A 23,050-nucleotide genomic window follows, 5' to 3' on the forward strand; every position below is an offset into this window, starting at 1 on the left:
ATGCCTCCCAAAACCTGTCCAGGAAACCCTGTGTTTTTCTTCTGGCCTCAATGGTCAGGGGTAATTCATGCAGCAACCATCTCTGATACCTGGGTACTAATAGCTTTGTAGTATATTGAGGTCTTTATACTTTTTCCTCAAGATTATTTTGACCTTGGTGAGGCCCTCAGCAGTTCCATTAGATTATACTATCATAATGACCTCATTTTAACTTGAATTACTTCTGAAAAGATCCAGTCTTTAAAAGCATCTTTTCAGGTTCAATTGGTTAGGATTTCAAAAGGGTTTTGAAGGAGATTCCAGCACTTGAAATGACATTATCCTTCATCTTAAACCCAAGGCCGGCAACTGAATGTAAATAACTCAGACCAGCATTCGGCGCTCCAGCAAGATTGTGGAGTTTCTTCTGGTTTAGCAAATTGCCACACCAAAGGTCTGTGGACAGCCGATCTCAACTGTAGCTTGGATCTGTGGTAGTTATCCTATAGAATTGTTGTGGCCTGATTTTCTTGCATCAGCCAATATAACCTTAGAAGGTGGGCGTGGGCGTGAACCTCTCTAGGCGGAGCTGGCCTGTTTGGATGTAAGGCCCTTGTGACCTGAGGCAGGCTCTGACATTCTCAGTAGGTGGATTCGACCTCTTGACTATGTTATAAAGGTAAGTGGACTTGAACTGGAAAGGTCCTAAGAACGGTGAGACATGGTGGCTGGTCTCTTCCTGACTCTTAAATAGGAGATTCCAGTAATCTGTTCTCTTAGCAGCAGGCAAGTAGGTGAAGTATTGAGGCATTGCTGTGCTAAATCCAGACACTGGAACAGTCCTTCCAACTCCATGGGCTTTAGATCCTAATGTCTCTGGGACATATAGCTTTCAAGCTCTTCTTCAGAAAGAAAAAAAGTCTTAAAGATGGCATACTGCCTCTGTATGTCTTACATCTAGGTAAGACTTGAGACTAAGTCTTCTGGCTGCAAGAGGGGCTCACTTCCTGGATCTGGGGACACCAGTCCTGGATCTCTGGTCTCTGTCCCCTATAGATGGCAGCTTCCTTCTGGCTTGCCTCAAGACCGAGCTTCCTGGAGACCTACGTTCTTTGTGTTTTAATAATATCTTTTCTCTTTCCTAGTACATTTCCAGGGCTAAAACTTAAGCAGACATTGGAAAGCTAAAAATCTTTCTTGGTCTTTTCCTGTGATGTAGCCTTAACAAGAACCAGATATCGGTTAAGGTAGCTTGCTCTACCCCAAAGATAGACATCCTGTGTTGTAGTGACAACTCTAAAATTTAGACAGTTATCACAAAGTTTCCTCACTGTTGCCAAATAGACAATCAAGTCTGAAGAATTACCTTCTGTTGTGCCTGTTACCTTCTTATGCCAAATATGGAGACATCCTTGTTTCTCTTTCTAAATGTTGTTCTAGGTTTTAGTAACTGTCCTCTCTTCAGACAAGAGCATGGAAGGTAAAGTATGTCTGCCTTCCTACTCAAGAGGGTTCAGTTCACCCGAAGTATCCTTTTGAACAAGACCCAAGCAGAGGTTTACATTCCTTCCAGATCAGATCAGACCCCTACTTGGATCTTATCCTCTTCATTGAGGTCATGGTGGTAGTTACCCATCAGAAAGCTGACTGAGGGTTTGTATTAGAGACAAGAGGAGCACTGTCCCAAGGTTATCACCTCTTTCCTAATCCTGGTCTAAGTAATCTCTGTTCTTCAGTGTTCTCAAGACTCTGTGACAAGATGGAGAGCCTGGAAGCTGTCCAGAGGTCTCCCTTGGTGCTATATACTCCTGAAACTTGGTAAAGTTTGAGGCTGGCATCTTGATTTTCAGTTTGGTGTGGTAGAGGATGGGTAGAACTTGGGGACGAGTCTGCAGCTGGGTGCTGGCACTGTGACCCATTCCAGGGGCTCTGCTGTCACAGCAGCTCACTGAGTCAGGATGTCATGCTGAGACCCTGCTAGCTAGGGTAAAGTCCATGGGGAAGGTGCCTCTAATGAATGATTAAATGAAACACTTTTCTTAATGGTGTGGATGGCCGAACTACATTTTTAGCCTCAAGTTGCCTTTCTACCTGCTATAGTAGGTATATTTTACCTCAGGTACCTCATTCCTTGGGCATCTGGAAAGTTGGTCTGCAAGGTTCCTGGCTGGTGTAAACTTTATCCCTCCCTCTTGCCTGCAGCCTTCTTCCCTACTTGGGCAGCAGGTATGCCTTGTATGTGGCAAGTATAGCTTATCTGATTTACTGAGGTGAAGTTCTGACCCTTTCTAAGATCTTTAGTCTTACTAGTATGTCCTAAACCTGTTGTTGTCCTTCAATAACCTTCAATAATTGTCCTGGTATGTCTCCTTAGATCTCCAGGTATGACATAAAATATACTTGGCTACCCAGCACATGGTGGCCAGTTGTGTGGCCACCTCTAGAGGGATTATGGGGGCTACAGTATCTCCTCTTCTGGGATGCAGCTTTCCATCCTCATAGGTGTCTTCCTCTAGGCTTATCTTGTACAACCTAACTCTCCCTGCAAGTATCAGCCTTGATCTGCCCCCTGGGTGCTCAGTTATCTTGTCCATGTCCTACTCAGCTGTCCTCATTCTCAAGCACTCTTCCTGTCCATGGCCTATGCTGGCCTGGGCAATGTGCCTATTAGGCTACTTCTGCATGGATTTCCCCAATTATGAAGATTTGGGGTGGGTTGGAGATGACTCTTTCCTGGTGCTCCCTCTTAATAAGTGGGATGTTGTTTTGATATACCTTTGTTGGCAAGATCAATAGAACTATCATTATTCTGGCCCACACAGGGCTTCCTAGGCAAAGCTCTCCACTGGTGTCAAATGGGACTCTCCTTTGTGGTCTCTTGGCTCAGCCTTGTAGGCAGGTATGGCATGTTCTTCTGAGACCCTGTTGACTTTATCTCCCATTGCTTCTGAGTCTATTTCCCTGTTAAGTCCCTATAAGTGGCAGGAAATTCTCATACTTTTTCTTTCTCCAGGCATGTGGGGCTTTCTTCCTGAGACTGCTGACAACAGTCATGTCCCAGAATCTGTGGTGATGGCCACAGTCCTAGGAGTAGCTGACTCTCTATTAGGACATTGTTGGTATTTTTAAATTTTTGGATTATTTTTTAGTCTTCCAGCTAAGATTGATATCCAAAGCTTTTCCTTCTATTCTGTAGGTTATCTCTCGCTTTGGCCATTTGTGTGTGTGTGTGTGTGTGTGTGTGTGTGTGTGTGTGTGTGTGTGTGTGTGTGTGTGTATTGGATTTCCCCTAGCAGTTTCTAATCTTCACATTAAGATCCGTGATACATTTTGAATAGTTTCACAGGACAAGTGGGCTCTAGCTTCAATCTTGTACATGTGGATATCAAGCTTTCCCATCACTGTTATTTAAGAGGCTGTCTTTTGTCTAGTATATATCTGGTGGGTTTCTCTTATGTCTTTGAACAGAGGATGTTCTTCTCTTTCCTGCGGTTCAAAATCCTGTGTAAGCTCTTCCTCACATGCATAGGAAAGAATGAGACCATTCTTGTTAAAGCTGCAGCATAGAGTCTGGATTAGCTATTGAGTAGACAGGCATGTGCTAAACCTGTATCACCTAGGCTGTAGTCATTCTCTTCTTCCTTTCTGACTGGGTCTTGCCTACTTATCTTTCTGGCACAGGCATATTTAGAACCTTTGGCATCCTCTGAATTAAGTTCGCCCATCTAGTGGGAGCCACTGGAAATGGTGAGCCTGGTCAGGTGGCCTGTCTCTATGAGTCACTGACTTGAAATTGACATTTGCCTCCTGGGCCTATGGAACCAGGTGCCTGTAAAACAGTTTCTGGATCTCTGTATAATGGCCTTGACCCAGTTGTTGCCTGCCCCTGACTGACCAAAAACAAAGTTGTATGGTCTGAAGGTCTGGCCAAAGTGAACTGATCAGAGTCCATGGTCCCAGGTTCTAGATCCACCAAGATAACGCAAGGAACATATTTGCTTTATTTATTTTACCTTTGGCTTCGTTGTAGTATACAGAGATGGTATACAGAGGTGGCTGTCTCTGTGGTAGGTACTGGTGAGGTCAATGCCATGTTCATCGCTGATAACCTCCCAGAACTTGGCCACAATCTGGTTGCCACACTGACTAGCCTGGATGTGCATAATTTCCCTCATGGTTAAAAATTTCAATTTTCTTTTTGCTCACCTAAAGTTATGTGCAGAGCAAGAAAATGTTAAGTTTCTTCCTGTGTGGGTCCTGGGCCGAAAGCATGGAACGTGCCAGGTAGGCCAGAGCAGCAAGATCTGCATGTGACAGCAGGAAGATTATGAGGCAGAAGATACTGGACAACGAAGGAGGGAAGGCGGGCTTTTCCACTGCAGAGAATGCAGTCAGCAAGTCAATGCCTGCTCACCATCCAGAGCACTGAATCTCCCGATGGGCAAATGATATCTGCTATTCCAGGAAAGCTACTTTCCTAGGTGTGGTTCCAGACATTGCATCTCATTAACTTTCCTTATGAAAGATTGTCATTGAACAGAAGTTATTTCTGATCAAATTCAAATCTTTCTGTCCTTTTTGCTGTTTCCTAAACCCCTGTCACATAATCTATATTTCTTTCTCTTGGGTTTTTATTGAATTTCCCCCCAATAGCCATGACCATATCTTTCCTAAGAAATTGGAATCATACAGGGGTACACTATGCAGCTACTTTCTCCAGTGTAAGCTACCTGTCCACCTTACATACACAAGACTCCTTTATCACTCACTGCTCTATGATGGCCACTTGGTCTATGTGCAGTGAGACATTCTCTACTGCTTGGATCCCTTCATCTGTTTGAATGCTGTGTTGACTTTGTCCATCTGGCCCCCACTAAGGGGACAAATCCTCTTCATTTACTTTGTGTATTTGCTATTAATAAATCCTTTCTTGAACTTCATATAAAAGAGCAAGTTGTAATTGAATTTAAGCAAAACAATATGAAAAACTTTGAATTCTTAAATGATTTTTATAAAGAACTAATATCTGGAATTCATGCTTCTGAAGAAGTGAGTTTATTAAGATCTTACTAGAACTATAATCCCTAGAATCCTTATAGTTAGCAAACCAGAAAAGCAATGTATAATTAAATGGTCAGAATATTTGGAGGGAAGAAAGTTACATAACATAATACACATGTTAATGTGTAAGATTTTGATAAACTGGACTACCAAAGTTGAACTGATCCCTCTCACATGGAGGAAAAAATACCCCATCATGATGTGATTATAATCACCTTAATGTTTTAGTGTTTCATATGCATTTTCATAATTGGAATGGGCCTGTGACTTAGCTGTCTAGGACTTCCATTGTGTTCATGGTTCTGTCACAAAACACAGCCATAGGTTACACCTTCTGGAATGCCTGGAAATGACCAAGCTTGGAAAGAAGGGCATATTTTCCACTTCCCTCACACTGACCCTAGGCAAAGTTTTGGCTATCATGTTGGGCTTCGGGTCAGCAGAGTTGGCAAAACAAAGTTGGCCCATGAAGGACTTTATCAGCCATTTATATCCCTTTGGGATTGACAGTAAACATCTTTTCAAGCATCTCCCAGGCAGGCTGGAGGGGTGGGGGTAGGAAATTTTCTGATAGAGCAGTAGAGTCTGTGTGGGGACCATTTGTAAGTTCCATGTCTATCAAGCCTTTGGCTTCAGTTAAATAAGACAGTGCACTTCTCTAGGTTCCTCTTTGCTTTTAGCTTTATTCTTAACTTTGATCCAAGCAGTATACAAACACTAAGGAAAGCAGAGGAGTCATGAATGACTTCATGGTTTTATCTGTAGAGATAGCTACTGAGACTTATTACTTCTTCTAGATCCCTCTGTATACGAAATTAGCTCAGTTTGCTTATACTACTATCTTATAATCTCTTACCTCAGCTCTCCTTACAGCAGAGTGTTGCTACTTTAGATTTTTCCCATTGACCCCAAGAATTCTTTACAGTTTGCCAAGTTCACAACTTAGTGACATGCCTTGTATCTGGTTAGATCTAGTCTTAGTGTAGCATTATTTCATCTGTTTTTACAGATCCATTGTTTTCTAGGATGGATTGGCTTCCACTTCTTAGTAAGCCTCTATCCTTAATATCTGGAAGCACATCTAAATGCTTGACCTATTCTAGCCTAAGAATCTATCAAGTTGATAATATTCCATGTTGAATGATGGCATTGGGGCAGGTATTTCCATGATATTTGAGTGGCAAGTCTGTTTACTTCTCTCCTTTGGATGGGCAAAAAATTCATTGTACCATTTGGGCATTAGTTAGTAAATGGTAGCTCAAGATTATCTCTGAAGATTGACAATCCTTGCTGTCTTCATCTGGGATGTAGAGTCTCTTTGTGGGGAAGCAGGACAAGCTAGCTTCTAGTTGTGGCTCTTTTTGCCTAGAACATTTTCTGTGTGAGCAGAATCTACTTCAATTGGTGATACTGAAGTGCTATGGATGAGTTCGCTTATTTGCTGTCAGGAGCCTGCTATAGGGCCCTGGTTGATGCACAGTAGCTCCTATTAAAAGAGTTCTTTGTTGCTTACATTTCTCTTAACAGTCTTCCAGGGCATTCTCCTTGGGGAGATGGCTGCTTGGCCTAGATAGAGCACCAGCTGACTACTGTGTGGCAGGTCTACATGGACAGTGCTTTAGCAATGGACATATCAGTGATAGAGAGTAGGTCTGCTACTTAGATGAATGAGGCTGAAGGCATTGCAAAATTAATGGACAAATGTGACATAAAAAAAAAACCAGTCTTGGGAGATGGAATCCCAGGATTGTGTTGCTTTCCATATTTATTTTTGGTACGACTTAGAGAAGTTCTGAGGCTCTCTTGACACTGTCGTTAAGCCCCGGTATTGGAGAGAGAATCTGTACCTTAGAGGAGTACAGAGGCAGAAGTTCCTGCTGGATGAGGCAGACTCAGCATACTAGAAGCCTCATCCCTGATATTGACTTCTCTGTGCCCAAAGGAAGAACTTGTTCTCTGATCATCTACATGGAACATTGCTGGCCCCAAAGATCCTTCTGTGCTGAGTCACTAGCATTTGAGGTGAAAGGAAAAAGCAACCATGTATGTGAGATTACCTTTGACATTTTGTCTTGATCCATGGGGTTGCTCACCCAGGGGCCATGCCAAATATTTTTCAGGGGTAACATGTAGTGACTGAACAAGAGTCCTCACCCTCAGTGACTGTGTCTATTCCTTCTCACTCTGCTCTAGAATGCTAAAATGAATCCCTTGGCTACTCTGCCATTGAGAATTCTCTTCATGGGAAAGCATACATCATTAAGAATCAGTGATCTGGTAGAGCTGCTTCTAGCCTATGTTTAGTCAGATGGCCATTGATTATAATAGTTCTTGTATAAATATAAAAGACTTATCTAGAAGATGAGGAAAGTCTACCTGATTTGATGCCTACTTGAATTAGTGCCTGTGTTGGACCTATGAGACAAAGACCTTGATAAGCCTCTGACTTGTCATTAGACCCCTGCTTGGGCTAGCTTTTGTCTCTGTGGCTTACATAGGTGGCTGGGGATTGTACCTGCATCATGGAAAATGTCTGGTGATTCTATTGATGGAGAGTGATGGATGGGCAGGCAGAAAGGTGGCTGCTGTTCATCCTGTGGCCCAAGGTAGAGCAACTTCCAGGAGAGCAGGAAGCTGGGGTGTATGCATGATTATCACTGGAGGTCCTGTTTAATCCTGGACAAAGAAGCTTGGGACAGTGTCAGGAATGAGGCAAGAACCCAACACTGCCATCCTAATCTCCAAGTCCAGCGCCAGCAGTGTGTCCCTGCAGCCTGCCAGCACACTTCCTTAGTCTATCTTGTAGCTGAAGTGGAGACAAAAACAAAGACACAACAAGCAGTGTCTAGTTTTCCTTTCACCTAGGTGTCCTATCCTGCTGCATATCTGTATATGGGTACTGAGTCTTGGTTCTCTGATGTGCTTTGTGCTTTTTCTCAGGGAATACCAGAAATTTCCATAATTTCCAGACTATTGTACCATTCACCTGTGGTTTTAATGTGTTTTTGTGGGTTGTCTGTGTTTTCTTTCCCTACATCTGACATGATCTTCTGCTTCAGGATATGTCAGTAACCAGCTAAACTGGCTTAAGCCATCTGGAAACTGAAATAGCCTGGGGCGACTGAGATATTGGGACCACTTCTTATCCAGCCACAATTCAGTATGTTGTCTGGTATGTCTTGGGTGGTACTATACATCCTTCCAATCACTATCATCTTCCTGACTACTCAGGTACTTGCTGCTCTTCTTCCTCCTTGGCACAATTTTTCCTTTATTAGTATAATAAAAAAGCAACATCATACAAATGCTGTGGTTAATAGTAAACAGACCCACATTTTTCCAAAATGAATTTTTATGAGCTAGGTGAGGTATTATACACATGCCCTACAGGCTAATATGTGGTCCCCAGCTGTGTCCTCCATGCTGTTGGTGAAGCCTCTCCAATGGATCTTGTGCTGGCTGCTGCTGCTTTGGCTTAGCCATAACTGTCCCCTTGTGAGCAGCACCTGTCCAGAACTCAGGACTTCTTTTTAAGACCCCCAGATGGCTTCCTACACAATTTCTTGTGTCCTTGTGAAACGTGTCAATCTCACTTCCTACCCTTTGTATGAAGGAATGAAAAGGCCTCAACTTTTGAAGAGAAAGCAGCTTGTGAGCTTGCAGGCAGTGCTGTTTCTCCTGAGAAGCATGCAAATCCTTCTACTGACTCAGAGGTTGGGCAGTTCCTGGGCCTCAGCTATCCAGGGAGGGCTGAAGGCTGCAACTGGTAGCTGTGTTCAGCCATGAGTCTAAGTGGTACGAGATGAGAACAGGCTTCACATAGCATCTTCTCATGCCTCTCAAGATACATGTTCCATTTATGCTCTCCCTGGCCTCAGAGGTGTGGCCATGAGTATATAACAAAGCAGCTGACAGATGGGAGCAGAGGTGAACATATTTCTCCATCTAAATAAGGCCTTGTATACGTATAGCCTTCTGGAGTAGTGCCCTCACAGCACAATCATGATAGACTTGGAGAGATGTGGGGAGAAATGACCTCTTCAGATTGCCTTAGACCCCACCCCAGAACTTGCTAGAACCATGGAACGTTTAATCCAAGCAGAGTATTTGCTGAGCACAATGCTGATATGGAAATGTACCAGGACATTGGGGGTGTTAGGACTTACTGGATCTTGGAACATTTCAAGGAGACTTGGAAAAGGGGGAGGCCTGGAAGGAAGGGGCTAATAACACCAAATGGTCAATACTAGAAATTCTAAGTTCACTGTAGATCTGAGGTATAGATTTGAGTTATGGAATGGTGTGGCACTGGGGCCTGAATCATTGTTACTAGAGCGGAGTGGCCTGTGAGGACTGGGACAGCTGGTTGCATGCAGGCATCATGTGATCCTCAGACATGCTAGTGACTGACCAAGGTGACGGACACACTATAGTACATCATCTGGGAGATGAAAGTGGGCTGGCAGTATCCGGTCTTTATTTAGAGAGAAGTCTCAGACATCTCTTCTGGGCACTGTGAGTCTCTGCCTCTGCAGGGGAGTCAGTACAGTACTGTGACACAGATCTCCAATTCCTGAAATCCTGGCAGCAGGGAACGTCCTTAGACATGGCCAAATTCAGGTCTATATGACATCTGTCTTGCTATTTCCACCATCCAAGGTGAGGCATGACCATTCACACCTTCATTGCAGCAGGGATGCCTTCTTTTGTTTCAACTTGATGCTGCTAGGAAATAGGAGAGACAAAGATGTGGGGAGGGAAGGGAGGGTAGGAGGCTATTGTTGGTTGGAGTGAGAAGCAGCTGTTTACATGGCCATATGTGAGGGTGATGTCCAGCATCAGCTGGGAGGAGCTGCCCATTGGTTGGCTTTACTGTCTGCTGAAGAGTGAATAAGGATCACTGGTGGCATGGGATATTATGAGAGGCTACCAAACATGGACTTGTCCAAAGGCTTTGAAAGGACTTCAAGGCTAGTCTGTGTCCATTCTTGAACCAGAACTGGCACTGGGGTTGGAAGTGAAACCAGAGACTGCTGGGTTTGCAGGAGCATCCCTCTTCCTTATGTGGACCACAATAGTAGAACAGAGGATGAATTTGAACACTGAACATGACTGAAAGATTCCAGAACAGCCTGTGAGGACTCAAGCAAAGGGTTTGTAAGTGAGACCGGGATAACTGGTTCCATGTAGACATCATGTGGTCCCACAGACCTGCTAGTGACCGTCCTAGGTCACGGCCATACTTCTGAGTACTACAGTACAATCATGTGGGAGATGAAAGCAGGCTGTCAGGATCAGATCTTTATCTAGAGAGAAGTCTCACACATCTCTTCTGGGCACTGTGAGTCTCTGCCTCTGCAGGGGAGTCAGTACTACTGAGACACATATCTCCAATTCCTGAAATCCTGGCAGCGGGGAATGTCCTTAGACATGGCAAACACAGGTCTATATGACATCTGTCTTGCTATTTCCACCATGCAAGGTCATGCAGGAGAGGTACCTTCTTTTATTTCAATTTGAGGCTGCTAGGAGGAGGGACAGAGATGTGGGAAGAGAGTGTGCGGCTATTGGTTAGAGTGAGAAGCATCTCTCTACATGGCCAGGTGTGAGGGTGACGTCCAACATCAGTTGGGAGGAGCTGCCCATTGGTTGGTTTCACTGTCTGCTGAAGGGTGAGCAGGAATCACTGGTGTAATGACAGTGACTTTTTTTTTTTTTTTTTTGGCCAGTCCTGGGCCTTGGACTCAGGGCCTGAGCACTGTCCCTGGCTCCTTCCCGCTTAAGTCTAGCACTCTGCCACTTGAGCCACAGCGCCGCTTCTGGCCGTTTTCTGTATATGTGGTGCTGGGGAATCGAACCTAGGGCCTCGTGTATCCGAGGCAGGCACTCTTGCCACTAGGCTATATCCCCAGCCCCATGCAGTGACTTTCTAATATGAGAAGATGTGAGAGGCTACTAAACATGGACATGCCTGGAAACAGACTTGCCTCAAAGTCCAGACTTGAACCAGAACTTGCATTGGGGTTATGCCTAGATTTGAGGTCCCCCAAAGACCCCCAAGAAGTTGATTCTGACACAAATGCACAAGAATCTTTATTGCAAGCTCAAGCCTGAACTCAACCATCACCAATGCAGCAGATCTGGATTGAGAGCCCTGAACCTCTGATAAGCAGGGTTTTTATTGTGATTACAACAGGGGCAGGGTATTTCCAACTTGGCAGATACTTGGATGGCATTTAGCAAGCAAGTCTTGTCCTACTTCTATTGGCTATCTACCCTATCATTTAACCTATTTTGGCTTTGATAACAGAAACTGGCCTCAATCAGGAACTGACAACTGGTGGTCACGTAGCACTGATGCAGGGGGTAGAGCAAGTCACAAATGGGTTAAGAAGCCATTTACAGAAGCAGAATTTTGCAGTCAGGCTGACCTAGTACCAACTTCATTTTAACAATTGCCACCATGTTTTCCCATTACCACTAAGCAAGCTTGAGCAGGTTAAAACAATCCAGTACTCAATCATAAGTAAACCAACCCAAGAGTTACCATGGCATTTCTACTACTATTATAGTTATTTCTATAGTCTATGACTATGACCATATTTTTTTTACTGTCCATTACCATGGTTGCTACCTAGGTACAGAGGGGAACAAGGGCTCCCTATATTTTTAAATGTCAAACTACAAGAAACTAGTCTCACAGGTGGGGGTGCAGCCCTCTAGCATGGAGTCATCACCAGTGCAGAGGTCCCTGCACCCCGGGTGCTCTCCCAACCAGCGGGAGAGGCAAGGAAGCACACCCCACCGAGGGTGAACCCAGAATAGGTAACAAGCCACGAGTTGCTCGCAGGCAGCCCAACCCAACCTTTCTGCCGCGGCTAAACAGTAAGTCGACTCGAGAGAAGTTCAAGACTGCTCTCAGTTTGGTGGTACAGACCGGATCTTAAGTATGGGCAATGGCAGGAAGAGGATGGTATAACATACCTAGCCAGGGGCTATGATTGGCGGTCCAAGCTGTCAGTCAAGGGCGGAAGGCCATGGGACCTCCCTAAGGGGCGGCCTAAGTCTATTACTAGCAGGACCACCCCCAGGTTACTGCCGACAGCCATCTTGCTGCACGTGGTCTTAAGGCTGGGAGGCGTGGCCAGCTAGAGCCGCCTTTCCAGTTCGGGACCTGGAAGGCAGGCAGGGCTAACCAGGATCCCTCTTCCGGGAGGTGGTGCAAACAAGCACGCCCCCAGGGACTGAGGCAGGCGGGGCTCTTCAGGGCCTCACTCCCTCAGTGCAACAGCCACACACCACCGGGGTGCGAACAGGTGGAGCCAGTTGGTGCGCCCCACAACCAGGGTTTAGAAGCTGTTATAATTTTAACACTAAAACTTATATTTAGTCGCTCAGGTTCTCAGGTTAGCCCTTACAGTTGGAGCTTAAGCAAGAAATTGCTGACTTTGCAGGAGGGTCCCTGTTTCTTGTGTGGACCACAACAGTAGAACAGAGGATGACTCTGCATACTGAACATGACTGAAAGATTTCCAGAACAGCCATGGCTGTGGAGCAGTCAGAAGATGTGAGCAGATGTGAATGTGAAATGCTAATCCCCTGGCATATGACCTGTTAGACTCCTCAGGAGAGAGAAGTCGGGCCCTTAGGGCAGGTGAGTTGGAAACCCCAGCAACTGCAAAGAGTCCAGATGAACTCTGCACCATTGTTGAACCAGGCTGGCCCAAACAGTGGCTGAGACTGTCCTTGACAGATAACTGAGATCAAGGTTCTGCCATGGGCCTGCCCTCAGGCTACTCACTTGAGCTGATTTTCCCAGAAACTGAGGTTGCTGTGCATGAATTGTGAACCCAGTGTTAAAACAAGACTTTGTACTGAAGGCCCTTGCTCCACCCTGGTCAGTAGTGAATTTTCCTTCCCTCTGGCTCAACTTTTCCCTGTCCCATATCTGTAAGATTGGGATACCAAAAATGTACCTGATTTGTAGACTACAATGGAATCTCTATGCCAAGGCCCAAGGGCATCGATCAATCCTTGGACTGGGCCTTGGCTTCAATTTCATTAGATGCTGGGTTACATGCTAGAGAAGTGTCAGTCTCAGCAGTCATGTCCCAGTGGTAAGAAACTTGCTACAGGTCTGTACTAGATCTTCCTAAGTGCATCTTAACCTCTATGGGTCCTGCAGCCTTGTGGGGCTGAACTAGGTTACAAATGCACCTGGATCAATGTTCCACTGTCTGTGTCCATGGAAGCATGCCTCAAAGCCATGAGACCTTACACAGTGCTAGAACCACTCACCTGCTGCTACATTTATGGCAGAAGGGTTATCAGATAGTCCTTTGGGGATGGGGAGATATGGGAATGAGAGTGGTCCATGTGTTGCACTTTACCACTCTTGGATAAGCCTGGGAGGCCTGTGGCAAAGAGAGCAGACAGAAGTGAAAGAGCCATTGTCCAGAGGGCAAGGAATTGAAGGCTAGATATTGTTGTAATGGCTCCTGAGTGCCATCCTGACAAAGTTGGGAAGGGCATTTTCTTTCCCTCTCCTCCCCTGCCCCTTTCTGCTTAACTCAGTGATGGTCTTGCTGCTCGAGCCTTTGCACAGAAGCTGGCCTATGCATGGTGACTGTAGTTTGGTATCAGAGATCTTGCTGTTGATGAGAAGACATTTTCAAAGTGAAAAGAAGGTAAGATAGTTTTTTCTTCAACACAAGGAAGTCTCTACTCTACCCATAGTAGACAAGACTACAATGGGTTTTCATCCCAGATGAACAGAAAGAGTCAAATATGGGGAAGTCAAGGTTATGTATATTAACTTGGCTCTTCTTGGCATTAAATCATTCTGACCATATTTAGCTATACCTGAAGCCTTACTGGTGAGCCTGGTGTGGCAGCTTACTCCTGTAATCCTAGCTACTCAGGAGGCAGAGGCTAACAATCAAAATTTGAGGCCAGCTAGACAAAAAATTAAATTTGAGAACCCACTTTAGCCAATAAAGGTAAACATGGTGGCATGTATCTGTCAATCTAGCTACTGGGGATATGTAAGTAGGATTGTAGTTCATGCTGGGTACAAATTTGAGACCTTTTCTAAAAAATAAAGCAGAAAGAGGCTGACGATACCACCACTCAAGTGACAAGAGTACCTGCCTAGCAATTTCAAGACCCTGAGTTCAAACCCCAGTACCATCATAATAGAACTGACTGATGGTGTGGCCCACCCTTGCCTTTATAGCAACTGAAGTCGGACAGAGGGTAGACACATAAAGCAGGCTCCATGGATGAGAGGAGATTTTCTGAACTGGAAATGGGATTCACAAAAGCAAAGGGCTCAGGACTCATGGGTAAGTCCTTCCTGGTAGTTGATGAGACAGATCTTTAGGCAGCACTTACTTCTTGGTGGTGGGAGCTGAGGTGTCCTCACCTGGCAGGTCTAGGGTATGGCCTCAGAGCCCAGCTCTCCTGGGATCTCTGGGAGCTAAGCCTCCTTGTCACAAGCTCCTTCTGTTTCAATTGATGACATTTCTGTGCTTATTCCTGAGAGCCCATGTGACTAGCTGGGCTGGCTGCAGGAAATAGGGAGGGTCTGCTGGCCTGGGTGTGTTTGAAGTAGACACTAAGGCTCTTGGTAAGAAGCTCTGAGACTGCCATGTTAAAAAATAAAATAAAATAAAAATAAACCATTGTCACGTAGAATGAAATGTCATCTAAGCTGTCCAGTAGCAGTCTTTCATTTATTGTATCTTATGACCCCAAGGGGAGAGGGTTGAGCAATAAGGAGTCCTGCTCCTGCTGGATGGAACCTCAATACCTGCTGCTGCTGACAGCAGTATCATACTCATTGCAGCCTCTTCAGTGGAGACAATGGAAGTCTATGTCTGAGTGTTGCTTAGCACAATTTGTGCCAGGATGGGATAAAGGAATATAGCAGCACTGACACTCGGCTTCCTTCTAGCAGGACTTTAGTGTCCAAGTGTCTATTGTGAGTTGTGAGGCTGTGGTACTGTCCCAGGGTGAAGTGTGTGTATGTGTAGCCATGTTATCAGGATTTGGCATTTCTCTCCACCAGGCTATTCCAGCTCAGACACTGCATGAAGAAAATGAATGTGGTATATCCCAGGCAACAGCAGAGGCCCCACAAAACAAATGACTCCCATGCCTGTGACTGCAGCTTTGCTGGTTCAGAGGCTGTACCAGGAAGAATGTATCTTTCCAAGTGTACAACTTATTGAAGTAGAGGCATTCTGCGGTCTTCTGTCTCTGCTACTTTGTGTAGGGAGAGGGCACTTACAATGCTGGCTGGGTGGTGTCAAAGTGTGTGAGATCTCTCAATGAAGCAAGATCACACTGAAGGAATGTAGAGAAACAGCCCAAGGGGAATTCCCCTCTCCACCTCTTCCCTCCCTCACCCCACCCAAGCAGACCTCTTAATGCTGTGCACTCTGAATTGGGAATGGTCTACCCTCTACATGCCCAGTGAGCTGGAATTGTAGAGAAAGAAAGCATATACTCATGGCCTTCTAATTGTTGTAATAAAAACTCTTAAATAATCTGCATTTCTCCTCAGTGTGAATGTTTGCCTAAACTTGTAAGGGATACACTATGTATTCCAAGAGTTCATGCATCATGACAGGATTCAAATGGACCTAAATAAACACAAGTCACCTGAGACTGGATCAACCTGGAAGGAAGAAGAGAATGGTTGTCTGAGCAACTGTAATGTCATGCCTTCTCGGGTGGTGCTTGATAGTGGGACGCTGGACTGTGGATGGACATCCCATATTTTCCTTTTTCTTATAGACCTTAATTATGTGTGTAGGTGGTTACCCATTCCATCTCAATGTGAGCCTTCTCTACAAGGAGTCAACATCTTGAATACTGACTGTCTTAACTGGTATCAGACTGAAAGTAGAAGGGGAAAGTAGTGGGATTATGGAGAGATCTGGACCTTAACTTTTCTGTGTGAACTGTTTTCTCTGGCCCTGAATGCTTATGTAGGGCTGTGGGCTCTTGATCTCCTTTTCTCATAAATCACATGCAGCTTGTTTCTGAAATAGCCAAGGGTGTAACCTTTAATATGCTCTGAAGACCTGTTCTCTGGCCTTGATTAAGCCACCCTCTCATTCTCTAGATGTGCTGGCTACCACCTGTCTCCTTAAGCCTGTGTGTCCTTGGAGACTCTCTCTAAAACCTGGCTTGGATAGTTTAGCTACACATGGGCATGAGTGGGCAAGGCCTTAGCTTTCCTTACTTGGTCTGTAGCATAAAACTAGGCTCAGGAGTTGTTGCTGGGAAGAGTAGCCAAGATTCCTTTCAGTTTTGACCAAGAGAAAGCATATCAGGAGTTAGAACTGCTAGACTCTGTCCTATATCCTGTGAGATATCTAGACCAACTTTGCCCCTATCACTTCCATAGGAAATGACTGGGCCTGAACTCTTCAAGCACAGGGGTGAGGATTGATGTAGTCAGGTCTGCTCTCTACCATCTCAACTGTGACTAAGAGAGGGGGTATGGAAGCATCAGCAGTAAAAGCTCAGAATCCACCCCTGCTCACCGTGGAAGTGCTTTGCTTGATCTGAGTCCCTGACTAGCCCGTGGGTTCTGGCAAAACCTGGCAAGAAGGACAGATGGGGAATGAGCTAATTTTCTGATCATTTTAATCACAAAACCTGAGGTTAACCGCCATACTATTAACACACTGGTGAAAAGACCGAGGTAGATCATCCCCTGAACTCCAGGTCTCTTAGCTCCTTGGTTCTGGGCCAAGGTGATTTGGGTACCTCCTCTCAGACCAGGGCTTGGATCTCAGGAACCAGTTCCTGACCTGTTTCCCCAGGAGATGAACATGGAAGACAGCTTGGACCAGAAGTTTCTCTGGCAGTCCTCCCCTGGCCCCCCCCACCAATCTCCTTCCACATTCAGCATGAGGCCTGCTTACACCAAGCAGCAGAAGTGCAGCTTGCCACCATCCCATGGGCGCTCAAAATGGTCTAGGCAACAGCCAGCTGGGACAGGAGTGCTGAAGGACTCCGGCTTGCACCTCCCCACCACACAGCAGGGTGGCTTCAACCCTGGGCCCTGGATTCAGCCTCAGGCTGTGAAGCTCCAGCCACCCAGCCCCCTCCAGATGGGGCTCCTCTATCCAGAGCTGTCTTCAACTGGGCCACCCAGCTGATTTGTTGTGCAATTCAATGATTATTTCTGTTAGCATTTCCCTAGCCTCAGGTCCTCAGCTCCTCCCACTAGCCCCCAGATCCACCCATACCTAATGAGCAACTCCTACTCACTACCTACCTACTTCCCCTTTACCCACAGAGAGAGAAGCTGCCACCTGGATAAGGTAAAGATGCCATGTAGCTCCCTAGTAGGAGCTATAGTTCCATAGTGGGGAACTATGGCCCCACTTAATAAACCTCCTTATGAACCTTCTTCTCCTGTCTGTGATTATCTCTTCATGGTCCCCTGGGATGGCTGAGACATATCGTTTCAATTTCCTCCTGGGAGGTAAAATGAAATGAAATAAACTGATTCCAGCCTGAACCACAGACAGGGTGGTCGGTCTCCTTTCGGGGAACCTTTCACACGCAGATGGGGGGGAGGTAGAGTGAGGCCCAGCAGCAGTGCAATGTTCCCATTGCTGGGAGAAGGGCCCCTCAACTCCTCCCCTCTCAGAAGGAGAGCATGATAGGCCTTATCCCAAATCACCCAAGGGTAACCAACCAATCACCTCCAAGGGACCATCCCCTGACTGTGAATCAGCCAAAGGGGCCCAGGCACTGAGGCCACTTCCTCCTCCACCCAGACCAACCTCGCCCTCCCCCGTCCTGGCCACACCTCCTTCAGACAGTGAGAGGTCCCCTAGGCTCTGAGGCCCTTTCCCCATCTGCTCTGGCCACACCTCCTCCCTGCCTTCCCCTATAGAGGCTTATCCTCCACCACCCTAAGCTTGGCCTGTCCCCCCACAGTCCCACCAGAGCAGGCAGGAAGTTTGATCTTGCTGGCGGGCCCCTCCTCAACCCACTCTTCTCCCCCCCCCCCAAGATGGTGCTCACTGCATGTTTGCTGTAATGCCCAGATTTCAAGGCCCCCAAAGACAACCATCAGAGTCCAGAGTCAAAGCCAAACCGCAAGGGTCGTTTATTACGAGTTTCAACCCAGACCCCCTACGCACTCATTGCCAGTGACGCTGAGAGGCCCCAAGCACAATTCCAGTCCAGCTTTTACAGACAAGTACAGGGAAGTTGGGGAAGACCCCTGGTTACAAGTACATGATTGGTTGACATTTGCCCTAGTTTACTGGTCGCCTCAGGATTGGCCTGGGTCTTCCCGCCGAACGTATGGGCCAGACGGCCTTAATCTTGGGGTATAGATCCGGGTGGGCCTCCAGGAGTAGTCACGTAGCCACATTCCTGGAGCCAGATGGTTCTTGTCTTTTGTGCCCAGATCCGGGCCGGGGTCTGAGACCGGGCACTTAGTCATGTCCAACCTTGAGTGGGCTTTGGGCGTGGACAATTAATTATGTCCCGGGCCAGATGGCCATTATCTTCAGTGCCCAGATTCGGGTAGTACAGAGTTCACAGAGGGGAGGGGGGTGGAGTGTGGTTACAGAGTAGCTATAGGAAGACTGCTGGTATTTTTCCACTTCCCTATGGGTTAACAAGCAAAGGTACAGAAGCAAAATAGCTGTTAGGGGCATAATGGTCACAATTTTATTCTCTACACTCTTCATTCCCCCCTTTCAATTGAACCTTTAAGAGCCAATCTTGGATCTTGCATACTCGAGTCTCTAATTTTAGGGTCAATGGGTTGGTGTTGGGCTCTAAGAACCATGAGTTAATCCTATCCTTAACAAAAAGCAGCTAACTTATTAATAATACAGGGTCCTGTAATCAGGACAAGCATAATCACAAACAAGGGCCTAGTCACAACTGCAAGTAAAGTGCTGTTGCCAGGGGGAATAATTTTCTCTTCCTTTTTTTACAGTGGGGCCATAATCTTATGACTCCAGTAGGAGTAATAATAGTGGCCAGGGGAGTTACAGCAGCTCATCCCCAAGCCACCAGACCACCCATAGGTTGGGTTTATGGGTGTCTAGGCTCTCTCCCTAGCTATGGAAGCACCAACCATATATATCAGGCCTAGCTAGGTAAAGTTAGCCAAGTCCATCTTTTGTTATGCAGCCTCTGTTGTGCCACCATGGTAGAATGTTCTCTCTTACTGCAAATGAGTCCACAGGCTCCAGTCATCCAGATTTCCTTGTCGGTGATGCTTTACTCGGTTGGTAGCGGGTGTGGCTCAGGAGGAGGTACAGTCTCATAAAGGGCTCTTAGCTTGGGCCAGATCTCTTGGTGGACCTGCTATAGGGCTCTGAGGGGGGATAAAAGCTCATAACAAATGCGATTGCAAGTTAGGAATTTTGGGAGGGGATCCCAAATCTGATCCTAAGGCTACACATGATCAAATCCAGGCTTTAACATTTAGATGACATCATACAAGTCCCTTAGCTCTGCAGATGCAGGTACAGATAAACATAGTGTCACACCGAAGTCCCAATTCTGACCCTATTTATATTATATCCAATATGATTATATACCAACTTTACTCATATGCTCTAATTTTAAGATATACTGATACCATTTGTTACATACTCAAACTTTCTAGGGATTGTCTTTTTTTTTTTTACTTTTAACATGCCAAAACCTTTTAATCTAAAGGAAATATTTTTGTTTCCCCAATTTTCTCTCTAAAGTAAAATATCCCCACTCACATCATCTTTTACTTCCTCATGCCATCAGCAATTTACTGGAACATTCTGTGATAATTGACTTTTTAAGTCCCTTTTTTATCCAGAAGAAACCATTTATCCCTTTCTCCAAGGCTTTCTATACTAACTATTCTCTTTACATTTCCTGGGGCTTCTTTGCTGCTAGAGTTTTAAGGTTGGCCAGTGGCATCTGTAAGATCCACCCCCAGGAGGGCTCCATGAAGATGCCCCCAGCAGTTTAAATCTCTGTCCAGCTATCTTGGTAACTGGCACACCTGATGGCAGTTACCTTCCTCTCTTTTCTGAGGTCACAACCTAATCCATCTGGACATATTTTAATACTCTTGGACACCCCTCCCACCCCAGGCATTGCCTGGAGTGACTCTCCAGCCTGTCATACATACTTTGAATTTAGCAGCAGGCCAGTCTGCTTGAAAATTTTTTACAATATCCAATTTTCTTAATAGAGCTAGTTAATTCCAGTCAACTCAAGAATGACCCCCCAAAATTTTGGTTTTAGCAGATCCAAAGCACTTTCCAGCTGAAATCAGCTGCATGTGATAAGAGTCCCATCTGAAGATGTAGATTCTTCCAGATGACTGTTAGACTTTCCTTGATCCTCACTCAAATGCAATGGGCAGGAGCCATGATGGTGTCAGGCAGCAGTGGCTCCCAGTGGTTCCAGTAGAATGTCATACCTTCTGCTTGGATACCTGAAACTTTCTCCAAAGACTGGTTAGAGAAGCTTAACCTAAGTTAACCTAAAGCCATGGGAGAGGATGGGGAGCCACAGGAGAGGGCGGAGATTCAACAGGAGAGGCAGAAAGACAGGCAGCATGACTGCAATCTTTCCAGGGCAGCTCCGGACATGGACGTGGAAACAGCAGCGAAATGAGCAACAAGATATCACTGAAGTCATTGCTCTTGGTGTCCCCAATCCTCGAACCTCCAATGAAGGTCAGTATTATGACCCAAGGCTCTTCAACCAGCCCAAGGGTATGGACAGTGGCTTTGCCGGTGGAGAAGATGACATTTACAACCTTTATGACCATGCCTGGACAAGGACATGTATGGCAACGACCTAGAAGCCAGAATGGAGACCCACAGGTTTCTTCCGCACAACGAGTTTTCCGGTTCAGAACAGAGGCAGGGAAGATGAGAAGGACCTGTTGAGTTTGAGGAAGATCCTTTTGGTTTGGACAAGTTTCTGCAAGAAGCAAAGCAGCAAGGAGGCTCGAAAAGACCCTCGGAGAGCAGCCGACCCCAGGAACAGGAGCATGGAGGCAAGAAGAGGAGGAAGGCATAGATACTCCTCTCTTCCCTCTCGGTGAACTTGGTCCACAACCCTGATGGTGCCAGTCCCGGGGTACACTGTGTAGTTGATCAGAAGGAAACCCAAATCTGGGAGCCAGATCCCAGGGCTAGGCTTTCTTAGGAGATGTGGGGAAGGGAAGGGGTCCTGGAAACGTGCCTTTGAGTGACTTCCTTTTCTCACAGAGCGGGCTGCCTTTGTGCTTCTCCCACCATGTGGCACAGAGGGACCATGTCTGCCCTTCTTCACCCCACCCACACAGTCAAGAACACTTCCCTTGTGTCCCTTTAGTCGGGGGGCAACATTTCCTGTAAGAATTACGGTTTCTCCAAAAAACTTCTTGTCAAATGGTATTTCCACAGGTTCAGGTCAGCGACCTTACATTATGTATCTAAAACCATACAACTACTAAACATAAAAAGGTCTAAAATAGACCTCTCAGTGGATCACAATAGCTCAACAGCTATGTATATATGATCATATAAGACAAGGATAAGCAAACTCTATTGTTGACGTTATATTTAAAGTTCTAGGTAAATTTCCTTTTGTGCACGCCATGTGGCTACTGTATATGATTTTGGTACACTGAGTATTGTATATATGCCCCCCTGATCTAGGGAAGGGAAAGAAAAATGAGGGTGTAAGATATAACAAGAAATGTACTCACTGCCCTATTATGTAACTGTACCCCCTTTGCACAACACCTTGTCAACAAAATTTAATTAATAAAAGAATTACGGTTTCTCGATGAGGTTTCCCCAACAACGAGGAAGAGGAGGTTCACAATTTCTAAGTGTGCTAGCAAGGGAATTTTCCCCTTTCTCCACCGTGTTACCGGGAAGTGGGGGGGAAATCACATCTTGTTTAGTGCACCTACTTGTTTCTGATAAAAGCATTTACACACACACACACACACACACACACACAGATGGAAATATTATTTATATAAATCAATATAGAAATGAATGAATGAATGAATAAAGTCTTTCCAGAGACCTGCTGGCTCAGAAGCTTCTGTTCCCCGGGAAGTGGGAGATTGTTCCGATCAACAAGGTTGTCAAGGACCTGGGGACTTCCAAGTGAGAAAATCTGGCCTGGCTCCAATGAGGTCCAATGAAGAAGACATTCAGCACACAGCCCTGCAACCACCTCCATAAACGCTTCAGGGGCCTTGCTCTCACACCAGGGCTTGGATCTCAGGAACCAGTTCCTGACCTGTTTCCCAAGGAGGAGATATACATGGAAGACTGCTTGGACCAGGAGTTTCTCTGGCAGTCCTCCCTGGGCCCCCCACCAATCTCCTTCCTCGTTCAGGATGAGGTCTGCCTAGACCAAGCAGCAGAAGTGCAGTTCGCCACCATCCTGTGGGCCCTCAGGGTGGTCTAGGCAACAGCCAGCTGGGACAGGAGTGCTGAAGGACTTGGGCTTGAACCTCCCCACCACACACCACGGGGCCTCAGCCATGGGCCCCAGATTCAGCCTTGGGCTGTGAAGCTCCAGCCATCCAGCCCCCTCCAGATGGGGTTCCTCCATCCAGAGCTGCCTTCAACCGGGCGACACCCACCTGACTCAGCATCCTTCCACTTAATGATTCTACATTTTCTTTTTTTCATATTTTGATTTGTAACTTTGTAGAATGATGTGACTATTTCCTTTTGGGAGTAAAATATCATAAAATAAATTCTTTCCTGCTTGAACCACTTGGCAGTCTCCTTGCAGACAACCTTTCCCGTGTGAACCTTACATCTTTTCTCTTGGTTTCAGCTTTTCTATGTATGCTGAGGATTTATTAAGAAGCTGGTCGGGAGACTAGCCAATATCCACCTTCCCATATAAGAGCATGAATACTTATTCCCACATGTTTATTGTATTCTAGTTCTTTGTTTTGATATGGAAGATATCGAACTGCAATCTTTTAATTGAAAGTATTACT

At 45.9% G+C, this 23,050-nt stretch overlaps 1 pseudogene; it reads left to right on the forward strand.

Moving 5' to 3' along the window:
- The first annotated feature begins 20,574 nt into the window (after positions 1-20,574).
- LOC125344140 lies at positions 20,575-22,503 on the forward strand (annotated as a pseudogene).
- The last annotated feature ends 547 nt before the right edge of the window (positions 22,504-23,050 follow it).

The sequence above is a fragment of the Perognathus longimembris genome, chromosome 2 (genome assembly GCF_023159225.1).
Source record: "Perognathus longimembris pacificus isolate PPM17 chromosome 2, ASM2315922v1, whole genome shotgun sequence".
NCBI lineage: Eukaryota > Metazoa > Chordata > Mammalia > Rodentia > Heteromyidae > Perognathus > Perognathus longimembris.